General features: G+C 46.5%; 1 long non-coding RNA gene across 1 annotated transcript; it reads left to right on the forward strand.

Moving 5' to 3' along the window:
* The first annotated feature begins 434 nt into the window (after positions 1-434).
* LOC146756098 (uncharacterized) lies at positions 435-4,130 on the forward strand. The gene is made up of 4 exons (XR_014937606.1): positions 435-646; positions 3,280-3,555; positions 3,723-3,800; positions 4,006-4,130. It is a non-coding gene; the product is annotated as an uncharacterized LOC146756098 (long non-coding RNA).
* Positions 4,131-16,818: the final 12,688 nt, after the last annotated feature.

Raw genomic sequence — 16,818 nt, forward strand, 5'->3', positions numbered from 1 at the left:
AGTCACCAGGTTTACCACTGCATCACCATAGAGCAGTACTTTCAGCTCCAGGTTCAGACAGCCTTTCTGATTGCACTTGAATAGTTTAGAAGTAGGGGAGCAATCATTCCAATAATATCTCTATCAATCAGCTTTGCATGACAAAATAGAACAAATAAACATTCATGATGGGAGGAGCTGTTTGTCATTGGGTGGAAACCTCTGCAGAAGCATGTTTAGAGCATTCTTAATCAGTAGAAGGAGATGTTTGGTTGATTTTTACTTAGTAAATCCGGCAAGAAGACCAAATGAAATATCTTGAATTGCTCAGCAGTGACACAATGATGAGTGCAGGAACAGAAGGTGATACTTTTTCAGAGATGTTGCAGCAAACATTGACCACGTTAGCCTGATATCAATTGAACTAACGAGGCCTTTGCTCCTGACAGGTGCTGCAGTGAGATTTACCAATAAGAGCAAAGATGTAGAAAAGATCTCCGCTCGGCTGCGTGAGGAAGCCAAACTGCAGGCTGAGCTTTCAGACACAGGCGCTACTGTGGAGTGGATGAAGGATGGGAAGGAGCTCAAGGCCAGTGAAAAATAGGAACTGCACATTGTGGGGAAGAAACACACCCTGAAAATTCACAACGTCTCAATGGATGATGCTGTAAGTTGTCAGTGCATCTGTGAGGGGGATAAAATGCATGAGTTTGCATGATGAGGCTCTTCATCATCTTCTGCTGGCTTGTCACCCTTGTTGATCCATGGAGAAACAAGAAAGGCCTAGAGTAGTGTATGCACTTTGGCATTGGAGAGCTTACTTAATTGCTTCTTCTCAAAGAACAAACTCCAGGGAGTCATGGAGACATCTCCAAACAGAATTGAATAATGGGACTAAATTGATGGAGAGCAGAACTTCCTGCCACGGCTTGTCAGCTAGTCTTAATTTTGCTTTTCTTCTCTCTGTCATGTTAGCATAATATTTCATACTGGCAGGTCTGCCCAAAGTATTAATTGAATTAGCTGATGGACGTTTCCATGTGCTTTGCACTGTAATGTGACTATCAAATGAGTAATCAATGCTGTTATTTTAAAATCTGTGTTGGCAAGCTGTAAGACAAACAGCTGCTGTTGGTAGCTTGGTTACTGCAGAATCAGCTTTTGTGTATCTCATAGATAGGGAAGAGACCCTTAAGGGTCAGCTAGTTGGACTCCCTTGCAATGAACAGGGGCACCGCAGCTCCATCAGGTGCTCTGAGCCCTGTCCATCCTGACTTTGAACATCCTCAGGCTCACAAATCTTATACCTATGCCACACACTCGCAGTATTTCACCATTCAGCATCACCACTTGTATCTTCTCTTGCTGTAAATCAGAGCGAGCTGGTAAATCATCTGCTGTGTGGGTCAGCTGTGTCTCTCCCATGGGCATCACGTGGCTGCTGGGAGGCTCTGAAGAGCTGCAGCCAGAGGTGTGTCACCCGCTGGGCCTCGTGCTCAAAGGAGCCCACAGGAAAGTGTTGTTGCAGTTTGTCATGCACTGCACTGCCGTGAGACTTGACGTGCCAGACATCCTCTGACACGTGAGCTCCTGCATCCAGGCAGGACATCTGAGACATCTCCTTCAGCCTGACGTGGCTGCAGTTTCACACTGGTTTTACTAAGGAAGGAGAAGGCACGTGGATGAAACTCTATTCCTGCTCTTCCTGGCATTAGCTCATAGTACAAGTAAAGCACTGTCAGGTCAAGCCTGGAGGAGTAATGCTTGTCACTGACCTGTTCCTGTTCAGGGTGGAGCTGGAGGGTAAAATAACACAAGAAATTGTCATTGAAATTCAATATCTGTGAAATTCAGCTGGCTGCATTCACAGAACCTGGCGTTAAGATCTGTTTTCTGGTTTATTTCTTGAGCCTATTTTCCATAACCCAGTCCTCATTTATGAACCGAAGCTCTACTGAAAACCTTTCGCTGTGTATGCTCATGCTGCAGTGCAGCTCTTGTGACCTTTAACAGCACATTCAAGTTCCTCTGATCACAGGATCCTTAAGGTTGATTAAGACCCTCTAGTCTGACTGCTCACCCATCTCCACCAAGATGCTCACCATCAGCTAGCTAAAAACTCAGCAGAGATGATAGATCAAGCCCAACACTGGATTTGGGATGGCTAGAGATTCCTAAGATATTGAAGGATTGCTTGCAGGTGGTGTTGGCTCAGGTATTCACCCTGCATCCCACCTCCCGTTCTGTTTGGTTGAGAATCATGCATTCTGCAATTTCACTTTGTAATTCAAAGCCCCTTTCTTTATCTGTTAAAAAACTGATCTAAAACAAGCCGAGAAGACTCCGTTGGAACTGGTTGATGCAGAACAAAGGCATCCCCAAAGGACAAGTTGCACTGTTTGATGAACATTATTGGATGAGAGCTAAGCTAAGATTTAAAAAGTTCTGGGGCTGTCTCTGAGCATCAAATCCAGAGGAAGCCTGCATGATTCCCTGAGAATGGATACCTCCTACTTTGGTGTTGGGTTAAGGGAACACTAGCAGTAACTCCTATCACAAAATGTCACATGGCTCAGACAAAAAAGCCATCAAGAGGGCTTAATTAGGAGCACCAAATGGTCACAAGATGGTCTTAGTGCAGGGAAGTAATCTATCTATGTGATACTGATTGATGCTATTAGTTCTAAACAGCTTGACTCTAGAGGGACTGTTCTTCTTTGGTCACCTAGTTTTACAAGAATAGATGACTCCTGTCTATTACAATTTTTAACTCATTATTTGTTCACTGATGCCATAAATGTGCCTGGCATAGCAATTGGCCTTGGTATATTCAGTGACTGAAAGCAACAGTTGTTGCTCTAAAAAATGCAATGCTAAGCTTGGTCTGCCTGTAGCTGACAGCCATCAGCTTGCTCCTCAGGCAGGTTCTGTCTGGATGGAATGAAGGGCATGAAATACTGATGTGCTCTTCAAACGCTGCTTGTTAGCTTAGAGACAAAGTGTTGAATAGGTTTGTTCATGCATTGCAAACACGTTACTTATCTGCCTTCATTTTAGCTTCAGAAGAACGTGTGCAGAATACAGAATTGATTAAAAGAAATAAGAACTGTCTGCATAGAACTTACTCTTTCCTTACACAGGAGAATCAAGCACACGTTTGTATGTGAGTACCTCCAGAGGTGAAACTCAATCACCCAAATGTAATGAGCAGAGACATTACAATCAGTTCTAACTGTATCTTCATGCTGTGCTGAATAAGCCTGAGTCAGGATGTAAACCACTTTCTCTTTTTTTCTTCAGATGAAGCCATTAATGTTGTCAGCAAGCCCAAAACCACTTCAGAAATATCAGTCAGTCCTTCTGAAGACCTGGAGCTGGTGTGTGAGGTGTCAGCTGCAAGCGGAGCTGTCGTATGGAAGAAAGATGAAACAGAGGTGAAGCAGGACCAGAGGACAACCATCATCTCCAAGGGGACGCACCGCAAGCTCATGGTCAAAAATGTGACCCTGAAAGACCAAGGGAGCTACAGCTGTGAAACAAAAGATGACAAAGCAACATTCCAAGTGAAAGTCAGAGGTGAGAAAATGCTTGGAATCCCAGAGATAAAGGAACGCTTCATTTTGTGTGTCTTGCATTTGGAGGATCAACTGACAGCCTCTCTGGTGCAAAACATTTTGGCTCTAGGACTTTCTTTGTCATCTAGTCTCATAGCAACACTTTTCTACATGTGCTTTTCCATCCAGGAATGAATTACTGCAACAAAGGGGAGTACAGCTGTGAGGCTGCTGGCTAGAAACTCACCTTCAAGATTCATGTAACTGGTAGGAAACACGTTTTGGTTGATATTCTTTGATTATTCCCTAGTCTGGCTGTGGAAATGTCTGTGTGAACGTGTCCTCTTTATTCTGCCATGAAACTGTTTTGAGAAGGATGAAAAGAAATGCTTACAAACGTGCAGCTAAAATGATTATTTGTTTTTAACAATATTTCATCCAGCTCTTCCCCTACAATTACTTTTATCATCAGCTGTCCATGGATGTCCAACTGTGATTTGTACAATGTGCAACACTGCTCTACCAGTTGATATTTCAACAGTACTATTTACACAGACGTCCTTTTCTGCTCCAAATCCACACCAGCCATGGGAGAGGGAGTAGGTGAGCATCTTCCTCCATTAGCTTGATCTAAATCTGACAGCTTCATCCAATCCAGGGCTTCTCCAAGACCTTTGAAAATTCTGTTACTGTTGAGGAGACAGCAGGCTTCTGGGCTTAGGTTAGAATATGGTGCCCTATTGATGGGTCCTGAGAGTGTCCAAGCCTTACATAGAGAAAACCATCACTGCTCTTAAGATGTTTTGCAAGCAGGTGAAACTTGATTGAAGTGTGGCAGTGATGCTTTCTGAGATCTCTGGCCCCTAGTTTTTCTAGGCTTTTTGTTTGCCTCTTAAGATACAGTGAGCTGCTCTTAATTGTGGCTGTGTCCTTTGCCACGAGCATACCTCTGAGCACACAGTTATTTTGAGCTCCTCTTCTTCCAGTGGCTCGGATGAGCAATTCTGAGAGATATGCAGAATGGGGATGGCTGTGCTGCTGCTTCCTTTTCTGTCTTAGCTGTGGTTTTCCCTTGCAGGGCACAGTTCTCTGCCTGGGCCCAAGTCTGTGTGGGTCTCTCCATCCACAAAGCTGCTCACCGTGCAGGCGGCACAGGCTGAGAGGAGAGGCCAGAGCAGCTCTCCTGTTGCAACACGGAGCAGCAAGATACAAGTGGAGGAAGGGCCTGCAGCTGTACTGAGGAACTTCAACGCAATCATTGATTTTCCATCTGAAAGATAAAGAAAGAGGAATTCCCTTTCCAGCCCCTACCATCATTGTTCGGATGATTTTTATTGGTTTATTTTTTGTCCATTATATCTTTGAGGATTCAACTAACACACAGTTGCCCTATGGCCTCAGTGGAGCCACACAAGGTGCCTTTCCTTCCTGGTTGGGCAGGCAGTCACAAGATGCAGAAAGCCATGCTGGCGTCTATCCTGTTCTGTGCTGGCTGTACATGGAAATCTTGGGGTTTTCCAGATTTCAGGGCCATGTGCCTGAAACCAATTGTGCTTCTCCTGTAAGCAGAGCTGTTGGTCAGACTTGCTGGCACTAGAAATTAAAGGTGGCAGTGAGCTGAGGCCGAGGAGGTGTTAACGTAAGAGTCAGGGATGCTTTTGAGCTTCCCTTATAACTGTACGGTTCCTCAGAAAGCAGTTACGCCTGCCAGCTCCTTTCCTGTCCGGCTGTGGAGCCTTTGCTCACATGCTCCGAATCTTGCTTGAAATCATTGAGAGGAATGTAGCCAGCAGGACTTGAGGGCTGAGCTGTAGGAATGGAAGCATCCTCTGCTGTTTGAAACAGAGGGTGTTTCTAGGCTGTGTTTCAGCAGAAAGCAGGCAGTGGCGGGAACAGGCAACTATTGGCAAGGGCTCGGTGCAGCTCTTCCCTCATCCTGCACCACGACTGACAGCATGCTCTGTTTTCTCTCCAGACTGAGTTCTCCCAGTAAGAGGGCAGAGTCACCAGCTTGCAGTTGGCGTTCCTGCTTCTGCCTGGGCAAACCATCCCCTGTGGCCAAACACCAACTGCAGAGCAGTGCCAGGGAGCCCTCCGAAGCAGAAGTCGTGGTCCTGGCAGGTAAGGGTGCAAATCCAGCTTTCAAAACACTGCTTGTCAGCAACACAGGTAGAATTCATGCTTTCAGTGGGCTTGTACCTCCTTCTGGCATTCAAGCCCGTGCCTGACATCTTTGGTTGACTCCTGTCTTTCCCAGATGAGTCTCACAAGCTGCTTGAAACCTGCTTGACAGGCAGCACCAAGCCTTTGCCTCCTTGGACAGTGAAAGTTTGACGCTAAATGCTGTGTATCTACTCTTTCCAGGTGAATCGATCCCTTGCCAATACATGAACCCACCAGCAAGTTGCAATGATGCACGTTGTGCTTCCATCAATGGAGTGCAGTTAGGATGCATGAGTCACTGCAGTTCCAAGGACAGCCTTCCACGTGACAGCAATGATGGAGAGAAGGATGTTTGACCTATTCAGTTTTGGGCCCCTCCCTGCAAGAAAACCTTGCGGTTCTGGAACGTCTTCAGCTACGAAGGTAGTGAGGGGTCTGGAGCACAAACCTTACGAGGAGCTGCTGAGGGAACTAGGATTGTTCAGCTTGGAAAAGAGCAGGCTCAGGGGAGACCTTATAACTCTCTATAACGTCCTGAAGGGAGGTTGTAGTGAGCTGGGGTTTGGCCTCTTCTCTCGTGTGATCAGTTATAGATCTAGAGGGAATGGTTTTAAGCTGTGCCAGGAAAGATTCAGGCTGGACATTAGGAAATATTACTTCCCCTAAAGGGTATTCAGGCATTGGATAGCACTGCCCAGGGAGGTGCCTGTTTCCATTCTGACAAAGGATGTAGTTGCAGCTGACTTCCCGAGGCTGCCATACGTGGTGGTGACGCAGCCTTGGGCTTCTGCGTTTGCATGACTCCCACCTTTCCTTTCTGTGTCTTGCAGGTCAGCTGGTGCTGGAAGCGGCCGGTATCTGAGTAGGAATGAAGGTGAGTGCAGGAGCAGCTGCTGAGGGGAGGAAGGAAGTCCATGCTAATGAGCTCTGAAGCATCTGCGGGTTCGGTATCAGAAGAAGCAGAAGTGATGCAGGGGGCTCCCCAGCAGGAAGCTGTCTGATCCAAATGCTTGCTGAGAGTTTGGAAGCCCAAGCCCTTATGGTCTCTGTAAAGGTGGCTAGTAAAAAGATGTTAACCAAGATGGTGGTAAATAGTCAAAGATTATTAGCAAAGGAAAACTGACCAATGTTGATGCCTTGACCAGAAAGCTGAGGCAGTCTCAACTGGGGAGCAGTCTCCAAGAGATTCTGCCTTAGTGGTGGTCAGCGTTTAAATGAGGTGAGGTCTCAGAAGAGGTGCAGTCGAGGTCCAACCCTTCTGGGAGCACAGCTAGATTACTCTCACCTGTGCTCCCGCAGCTGGCCCAACACTTGCCTCAGCTGATTAATCAGAGGTTCAAGCTGTGATTTCCCATACAGTCTCTAAGCTGAAGGCAGCATCTCCTTGATCTGATGGTGGTGTGCCTGAGTGAGGGAGTGATCCAAGCTGGATGCAAAAGAGTCATCTTAATTTCTCTCCTATTTTACTTCAGATGACACCTATTGGGTGTTGGTTTCTTAAAATTTGGATCTAGGAGGTGGCCTCTCCCTTTGCTTCTGGTGAAAGCACAGATGTGCAGCAGGAGTAGAAGACAAAGAGGTTTTCTTGGTGACAGCAACACCAATTCTTTGATTCAAATGTAGAACTGTGATGAAGATGGTGAAGAACAGATCCGCCTCAAAGACATGCTTGATCACATAAGGAATGAGCATGTGATCCAAGACAGTCAGCGTGGCTTTAGCAGGGGAAGGCCATGCCTAACCAATCTGGTGCTCTTCTATGATGGAGTGACGGCATTTGTGGACAAAAGGAAGGAAACTGATGTCATTGACCTGGACTTGAGCGAGATCTTTGACATGGCCCTCCACCACATCCTTATCTCTAAACTGGAGGGATGTGGATTTGACAGGTGGACCACCTGGTGGATAAGGGATTGGTTGAAAGGCCACAGACAGAGGGTGGTGATTCATGGTTCTGTGTCCAGGTGGAGGCCAATAACAAGTGGTGTCATCCAGGAGTCTGTCTTGGGACCAGTGCTTTTTTACATGGTTATCAGTGACACCAATGATGCAATGGAGTGCACCCTCTGCTGTTTGCTGAGTGGTGGGGCTGATGCAGTGGAAGGAAGGGATGCCATTGAGAGGGAGCTCAACCGAGAGGTTGGCCTAGGTGAATCTAATGAGGTTCAAGACAGCAAAGTGCAAGGTTTTGCACTTGGGCTGGAAGAATCCCAGGCATCTGTACAGCCTGGGAGGAGCAGTCCTTAAGAGAAGCCCCGCAGAGAAGGACCTGGGAGTCCTGGTGGATGAAAAACAGAACGTGAGCCATCAGCGTGCTCTTGCAGCTCAGAGAGCAAATGGTCCCCTGGGCTCCATCAGAAGAGGGGATGGCCAGCAGGGACAGGGAGGTGATTGATCTTCATGATCCTTGAGGTCCCTTCCAGCCCGGGCCATTCTATGATTCTGTGATTACACTCGCTGCCAGAAATAACGGTAGCTGTACAGAAGCTTGTTTTTTCTTTCTTTTTCTGGCTTTGAAGGAGAAGGGGTGGAGCAAGGGGAGACCCACTGGTCATTTGTCACCTCATGAACAGGATGGATTCTGCATTGACTGTGAAAAACCTGGGCTAGTAGCATGGGCATGTTTCAGGCTGGACTCTTCTTTTGCTGCTTGGTTTCCTTTTGGCTACAGGGAGACAGCTGTCTAAAGGTGTGTTTTCAAACCCACTCTCCAAAACCATGTTTCATTGTTGCAGGTGGTTCAGTGAGCTCTTGCAGTGCAGATGCTGTAGTTTGCTGTAGAATCTGAATGGTTTCTGTTCCTAGGGGAGGACTGGGAGGAGGTAGTGAGAAGAGAATTCAATGCCTAAGGGGAGGGGAGATCGGGGATTGGTGGGAGAGGGAGCCAATAGGAGGGAGAGAGGAGTTGGGCGCAGGGTGATGGTAACACCCCTTTGTGATGTCATAATGCCCCTTTGTGACGTCATAATGTCCCTTTGTGATGTCATAATGCCCTTTGTGATGTCATAATGCTCCTTTCTGACATCACGATGCCCCTTTCTGACGTCACGATGCCCCTTTGTGATGTCATAATGCCTCTATGTGACGTCATAACGATCCTTTGTGACGTCATAATGCCCTTTGTGACGTCATAATGCTTATTTGTGATGTCATAATGCCCCTTTTTGACATTATAGTGCCCCTTTGTGACATCATAATGCTTATTTGTGACGTCATAATGCCCATTTGTGACATCATATCACCCCTTTGTGATGTCATACTGCCCCATATGAAGTCCAGGCAGAGTCAAAACTTATGGACCTGCACGAGAATCACTTTCAAGACAGTGGCTCTGTTGCTTCAAGCTTATTTGCTTCGTCCTGCCGCCACTCTATTACCAAGTATCAGCAACCTCTTGCATGATTCAACTTGCAAACGTTTGACACTAACCCTTGTGTTTCTGTGCCTTCCTAGATAATTCGAGCCCTTGTCAACCCCAAAGATCCAAACCAAGTAGTGATGTGCAGTGTGTTTCCATCAATGGAGAGTTCTTATTAAGCACAAATCGCTGCAATTCGGATGACAGCCTTCCACATGGTAACAGTGATGGACACAAGGGGCTCATCCACGTTCATGCTCTCATATCTCCTGGCTCTGCTGAAGCTCCTGACCTGAGCCTGCCAGACACAGCAGTCACCTGCCTGGATTGTGACCCAGCGCCTTTGCAGTGCTGCCCATCCCAAGCACAGCCCGAGTGCCCCAACAGCAGCACCACCATGCAGGAGCAGGTCAGCATCAGTGAGGTGAAGGTGAGCATCTTAGATGGGGACTTAGAGTCAGGCTGCCAGTCCCAGGCACCAGGCAGCAGCACCAGCTCTGAGCCACTCTCATCTTGACAAGAGGAGTCCCATCTTCACCCTTGACCTCTCAAGCCCTCCTGTCTTTTATTGAATAAAGTCACTCTCATGCTCAATCATCGCCTTGGCTGCATTCCGAGTCTTCATTCACAGGGATTGGGATGAATGCAACAAACAGCAAGGCAGCTCAGCTTGCAATGCTATGGCTGTGGGGTTCGTGCAGGCAGAGCTCTGGGTTCCCATTTTGCATGGCTTTGGGATGTCAGCAGCAAGATCTCTACCATTTTGTATGGCAGCAAATAATCTCTAGCATCCAGGTTGCTGCTCATGATAATCCCAGTCTTCCTGGCTGTCGCTTTGTGATACCTTTTAAAGCCTTTTGATACTCTTTGATGCCTTGGCTGCTCCCTAACACCTCTGTCCTCCTGCCATGTTGACTCATGTCTCCCACTTTGAAGCTGGCTTTGCAGATCATCTCCAGCCCTGTCATCATCACGCTGCAGCAGGAGGTGCTCACCTGGCCCAATGTCTGGCAGTACTGCTTGTTCTGCAGATAAGCAGCTGCCTCCTCATCTCTTCAGCTACAGTAGTTTTTCTCAGGGCAGTTAGATGCAGTCATGCTCCTCTGGATTTGGTGTGTTAAATCCATGCTGCATGGCAGCAGTCAGTGCAATACAAAGGTGTTCTGTGTGCCACAGCATTTCTCCAGGGGCTGCCAAAGGTAGAAGCACAACACAGCACCATCCTTCTGACAGTAATGTCTGTGAGTGTTAGACATGTGAGCACTGCATCATCCCCAGCGTGTCAGTGCTTTTCCACACCAACCTGACTCTCACACTCTGCACTGAATGTAACTCTGCTCTTGTGGAGACAAATGCTTTCTGTCACATCCTCCATCCCTGCAACCATTTGCCGGTAGGCAGCTCTTGCAGAAGAATCAAGCAGCAGAACCTTTTGCTCACCCTACAGCATGCAAATGCTATGAAAGCAGAAATAACCTGGCGTGCTCTGGGTCTGCAAGGCTGCACAGATGGGAGAGGTAGATTGTGTTTTTGCAGTGGAAGTTTCCAGTATTTTCAGTACATAGTGTAGGCCCTAACTGAATGTATAACCCTCTTGTAAAACAGCTGTATAAGTAGTTTTTCCACCAAGAAAGTTGCTGAACAGAGTTAAGTTCAGACTGGGGGCATTCTGACATGGGTAGAATTGAGACAAGCACAAGATAAATACGCAGGGTGGGTAGAGCCCAGCACAGGACAGAATGAATGTACTGACTGTTGGAAACATTGCCCTTCTCTGTCCGCAGAAAAGTACAAGGCAGACCTAAAAACAAGAGGTTGGTAATTGACCTTCTATGGAAATGAATCCTAGCAACAGTCTGGAGGAGTCTGTGAGCCTGAGATGCTCAACCAATGAGAGCCATGAGAGCATCACCTGCATTGGGTTTAGGGCACAGAACAGAATTGATTTCACTGACTGGTGTGCAATTTCTCCCTTGCCATTAGGGGATGTGCGCGCAGTATTGCAGTAATGAATAAGCACTGCTGCTATCGCTGCCAGCTTTGCCTAACTAGAAATCTTTGACTTTGAGAGTTTCTCACACAAGGGGAGAGGGTAAGAAAGTAAAGAGGCACAGAAAACTAAGGGAAACTGCTCTTCTTTATCTTATCTATAAAAATTGATACAATTGATGCTGTCGTACATTTATTTAGTTATTTTTAATTTTTTGCCAATGTCAGTTAGATTGTTTTAAAATATCCACACACCAAAATCTGACTACCAAGCAAATTTAATGAAAATGAAATGAAGGTGAGTTAGTGGAAAGCACAAGGCCATATTATATCAGGCTCTAGCAAATTTACAGGCAGTCACTGCACGAAGAGTTAGATCTGAGTTGCACATTATATGATTTACACAAAGATTAAGGAAATCTGAAGCTTTCAATATATTTTTAAATTTTTTTTTCATTTCATTTTTTAAACACCTGACCCAGACCCCAACCCGCACAGGAGCTCTAGAGATAACATCATTAACCCGCAATGTAACTGTAATCCTAACCCTTACCCTGATTCTAAAATCGTCTCTAACTCCAAATGTAACAACAAAAATGATGCTAGAAGTTTGTAGCAAAAGGAACCTTAACCCTGATCATAATCCAAAAAAAAAAAATCATTAAGGTAACAATAATCTTTACCTTAAAAGTAATATTAATCAGAGCCCAGATGATGCCTGCATCCAATCAGAAGCATGCTTTGTATTATTTAAGAGTTGTATTTTTTCCAATGAACTCTCTCCATTATCACGTTTATAAAGTAACAGAGTCTGTTCTTTTTCTCCTGACACTGTGCCTTACTCCTGACATCCCCTGGAAATGACCCAGATAGGGCACCATCAAAGTAATGCTAATAGTAATGTCAATCCTAAGGGTATCTCTAGCCTCAGAGTTAATGGGACGCTAACAACAATCCCAACAGCCTTAAACATTCTGGTGGTGTGAAAGAGGTGCTGCCTTGCACATGCTGGGCAGTCCCATTGCCTGTTACATGCAGGCGGCAGCGTAGAAACATGACATTTTTATTTGATTGCTGTGGTTTGGTTTTTTCTTTTTTTCTTTTTTTTTTCCCCCTTCCCTCCCCTTCCATCTTTGTGTTCTTCCCCTATAATCAAAAGAGAACGGATCCCCAGGGTCTGTCCCGCAGACGTCCTTTCCGTGGTCTCTGCTGCCACCTGCTGGCCAATACACGGAACTGCCACTGTTGGGCGTTTGGTGCCGCAGGAAGCACAACGCAGATCTGAGTTCTGACCGGTCTACGCAGCAAATCCGCCAATCTTTATTGTGATAAGCCCTCCACATGGCATTGCACACGCACTCGAACACGCAGCAGGCACAGATTTCTCCTAACTCCTTGAGGAGCAGGCAAGCAGAACAACTGAGCGCAGCACTGCTTGTGATTGGGCCACCCCCATCATAGAGATGTGTGTTAGATCTTTTACCCACCCCTGGACTGGCCTTGTTGTTTAACGATAACCTCTGAAATCTGAGTTACTGTTTCTACCACCTGTAGTGTAGAATAGGTAGCCAATAAATGCTTTTCAACTGTGATGTATCTTTATTCTGCTCCATGCCAAACCTGTGACCAAAACCTCATAGGGGTTCACAAAGAACTCTGGCTCTGCCAGAGCCCCCATCCAGACCCTTCTTGAGTTACATTCACATCTAGTTTGGCTGAAAAGGTTGGACTGAAAATACTCAGTGCTTGGGCCTGTTTAACAGATATTTTTTCCTGATTATGCTGTCCATCGATCTTTTTAAACTGAACTCCTGCTCTAATCTGGTCTTTAAACATTTGTTGTCTCAAGACCCTAATGGGTCCAGACTGGATTACCTTAGGGGCTGGACGCCTAAGTCATGGCAGCAGATGGTTCTCTGACCTTTTCACCACTATTCAGAGCCTGCATCTGGCCATAGGCACTCTTGTCTCCCCATCAATTGGGCAGAAAATTTGATGTTCTTTATGTTCTGCATTGCCCAAAAGTGCACCCAGTGCTCCAGGTGAGGCAGTAGCAATGCAGAGCAAAGAGGGACAACCCTTTCTCTCACCCAGCTGGCAATAAATTGCTTTATGCGCTCCAGGGTACCGTTGGCCTTCCTGGCTGCCTGGGCACACTGCTGACTCACTTCCAATTTTATGTTGAGAAGGACCCCCAATGCTTTTCAGTCAGACCTCTCTCATGTGTCCCATATCCAGTCAGTGTGTATGTCCAGGGTTGCCCATACCCAGGTGCACAATCAGGCACTTGTTCTTGTTATACGTTATGCACTTGGTGCTTAGTACCAACTGGTACCCACTTCTCTGACTTGTCCACATCTCTCTGCAAGTCCTCTCCACCCTCAGTGGAGGCAACAGCACCTCCTTATCTGGTCTCATCAGCAAACTTGCTCAGGACATCTTCTAGTCCTGCATTCAAGTCATCTGCATAAACATGAAAGTGGCCCTAAAGTGGAGCCCTGGGAAACTCTGACAGTGACCATCTACCAGCCCGATGGAACCCACTGACTATAATCCTTTGGGACAGAACTACTGGCCAACTGCTCACTCACCACTGCTGGTGAACCTGAAAGGCAAAATGTCAGCGTGCTGGGACAAACAGACACCAATATAGTTACATATAGCCGCGTCAATTTATTGCCCGAAAAGCCAGACTTTTATAGGAGACAGACAAGGGCGTCCAAAAATCACACACGCTAATTGGAGGAAAGCTACTGCAATAACAACCCTATAACCCCCCTTCAAAGCCACGAGCCATTCATTCTTTTCCTAGAGATGTCCTTGGTTCTCATGCTGTTTATCCTGCTCCGCAGCTGCTGCTCTGTGAACTCCTTATCTCAATCCATGGCTGCTGCTCTGTAAAATTCTTCTTGTATTACAACACACCACGTTCTGTTTCTGTCTAGCTGTATGCAGGAATTTCTGTCCAGAAGGGTGCTGGAGAAATAGTATCAAAAGCTCTACTGAAATCCTCAAGGATTACATCAACTGCCTTCCCTTGTTCAGCTCAATGGATAAAGGTGTCATAAAAAGACCTGAAATTAAATAGGACCTTCCCCTCTGTATCTTGTGTTGTCTGTGACCTGTCCTTCAGTTGTTTTTCCATAACTCCCACCGTCATTTTCTCCATAATTTTACCAAGCACTGTAGTGAGACTGACAGGTCCATAGTTGCCCGTGTCATCTTTCTTGCTCTTCCTTACAATGAGACAACATTTGCCAGCTTCCTGTCAACAGGTATGACCCTAGATTTATTAGATGCCATTGAAATGCGAGCCCAGAGCATGCTAAAGTGTCATCAGTGCAAGAACGTAGATGTGCCATAGCTTTGCAATGCCTTGAAATCCAGACTATGCCACAGATGGAGCAGAGAGGAAGATCTGCCTCTTCTGTTCTGAGCTCATCCTTTTGATAAGCTGAATATCACTACATACTCCATGGGGTCAGGTGCAAAAGACACAATGGGTGCCCTAAGCACGGGGCTGCAGTGGTATTTAGGATGGCCAAGAATACCTCCCTTCTGGCCCTCAGCTGATGCTCCAGAAGGAGGTGTCTATCTCATAGATTTTCCGTCACAGTTTACAAGCACTAGCACAAAACTAGGATCACCCAAGGCACCTTGGGCATCACTGAGAGACTGTGTATGAGTAGTGCAGTCCCTGTGGAATAAAAACCAAGGATTCAGATGAGGGACTCACACACAGACACCTCACTGTGCACATCTGAACTCAGCTAGGTGAACTTGTAGCTCCTGTGGTTCTTTGAAAAACTGATCCCAATTCAGCCCCAGGGTTTCCATCTGAGGATGAGATGCCTAACACTAGAATAAGGATGGGATGGTCTGTTGATAACAGGACAAATGGAAACGGATTTAAATTAAAAAGGGGAGACATAGGTTAGATGTGAGGAACCTATATTTTTACACAGCAACACTGGAAAAAGTTGCCCTCAGAGGCTGTGCATGCCCGATGGATGGGATCCTGGGTTTACTCTGGGTTTACCCTCACGTCAGTCCATGTTTCTACTCATACTTTTGTCTAGGTGAACTCTCACTTTACTCAAGGTTTTACTCACAGTTTACCATCAGGGAGTGTGATCGGGAGATGGGCTGGTGGAGTGACTTGCTGGCATCCCCGAGGGAAGGCTGCCAGGCAGATACCCCCAGAAAAGTGGTTGACTCCCTGCCCTGTCACAGTCAGACAGACCTGACTGATGAGAAGGGTTGGAAGAGAGTCCCAACTCAACATCACAGGAGCCCCCCCATGCCTGCCTAGCCCTCGACCCCTGATCCATCTAAGCAACAGGTTTGACACTCTGAAATCTGAAGGAGATAAGAATGGGGAGGCAATGGAGGATCTGCCTAGGAGGAAACCTAATGCAAGGCAGTCACTACCAAGCCTTGTGACTTCCTCTGCCATGAAAGAAAGAAGGGTGGTCGTGGTGGGTGACTCCCTTCTCAGAGGAATAGAGGGCCCCATTTGCAGACTGGACCCCAGTTGTCAGTAAGTCTGCTGCCTTCTTGGTTTCAGGTCAGGGACATAATGAGGAAACTCCCAATGCTGGTTAGGTCCACTGATTATTTTCCACTACTCATAGTTTAGGTGGGCAGTGATGAAATTTCTTAGATAAGACTACAAACTATAAAAAGAGATTTCAGGAATTTAGGCCATTTAGTTCACAAAATGGGAGATCAAGTGATTTTTTGTTCTATACCTTCAGTGGCAGTGAGGGACACAGAGCAGGCTTGGAAAGCAAAGCAATGAACAATTGTCTCAGAGGTTGGTTCTGAGCCAGAAACTTTGAGTTCTTTGATCACAGGACAGTTTACTTGGCCCATGGTCTGTTATCCATGAATGGAACCCAACTGTCTCAAAGGGGGAAGTGAATCCTAGCATAGACGGTAGCGGGGCTTATCGAAAGAGCTTTAAACTAGCTACGATGGGGGAGGGGACAAAACAGGGCTTACCAGAGATAAGCCTAGGGAAATGCTGTTTGAACTGGGAGAGAGGCAGATGCCTCAGCTGAAGTGCGTCTACACCAACGCACGCAGCTTGGTCAACAAGCAAGAGGAGCTGGAAGCAACTGTGCATCTGACAAACCATGACCTAGTTGCTATTACCGACCCATGGTGGGACCACTGCCATGACTGGAGTGCTGTGATGGATGGTTACAAGCTCTTCAGAAGGGATAGAGGAGGAAGGAAGGGTGGTGGTGTGGCCCTTTATATTAAAGAGAGTTTTGATGTTGAAGAGCTTGGGCTTCAGAATGAAGTGCATGTTTGTAAGGATCGGGGGAAAGGCCTGTAAGTGTGACATCTTGCTAAAGGTTTCTTATAGACCGCCTAATTGATGGGTGAGGCATTCTATGAGCAGCTTACTGAAGTCGCAAGATTGCCAGCACACATTTTCTTGGGAGACTACAACTTCTCTGATATATGCTGGGAATATAATAAATAGCAGAGGAATCAGTCCAAGAGGTTTATAGATTGCATGCAAGACAGCTTCCTTACACAGCTGGTATGAAGTCCTACCAGGGGTGGTTCCTTGCTAGACCTGCTCTTCACTAACAGTGAAGGACTGGTAGGAGTTGAGAAGGTTGGGGACTGTCTTGGGCAGAGTGGCCATGAAATGGTAGAATTCTCTATTCTTGGAGATGTCAGAAGGGTGACTAGCAAAACTACTATCCTGAACTTCTAGAGGGCGGACTTTGACCTGTTCAGGACACTTGTAGCACAGGT

This window comes from Coturnix japonica, chromosome 28 (assembly GCF_054131305.1).
Source record: "Coturnix japonica strain WE chromosome 28, WE-NBRP24, whole genome shotgun sequence".
Classification (NCBI taxonomy): domain Eukaryota; kingdom Metazoa; phylum Chordata; class Aves; order Galliformes; family Phasianidae; genus Coturnix; species Coturnix japonica.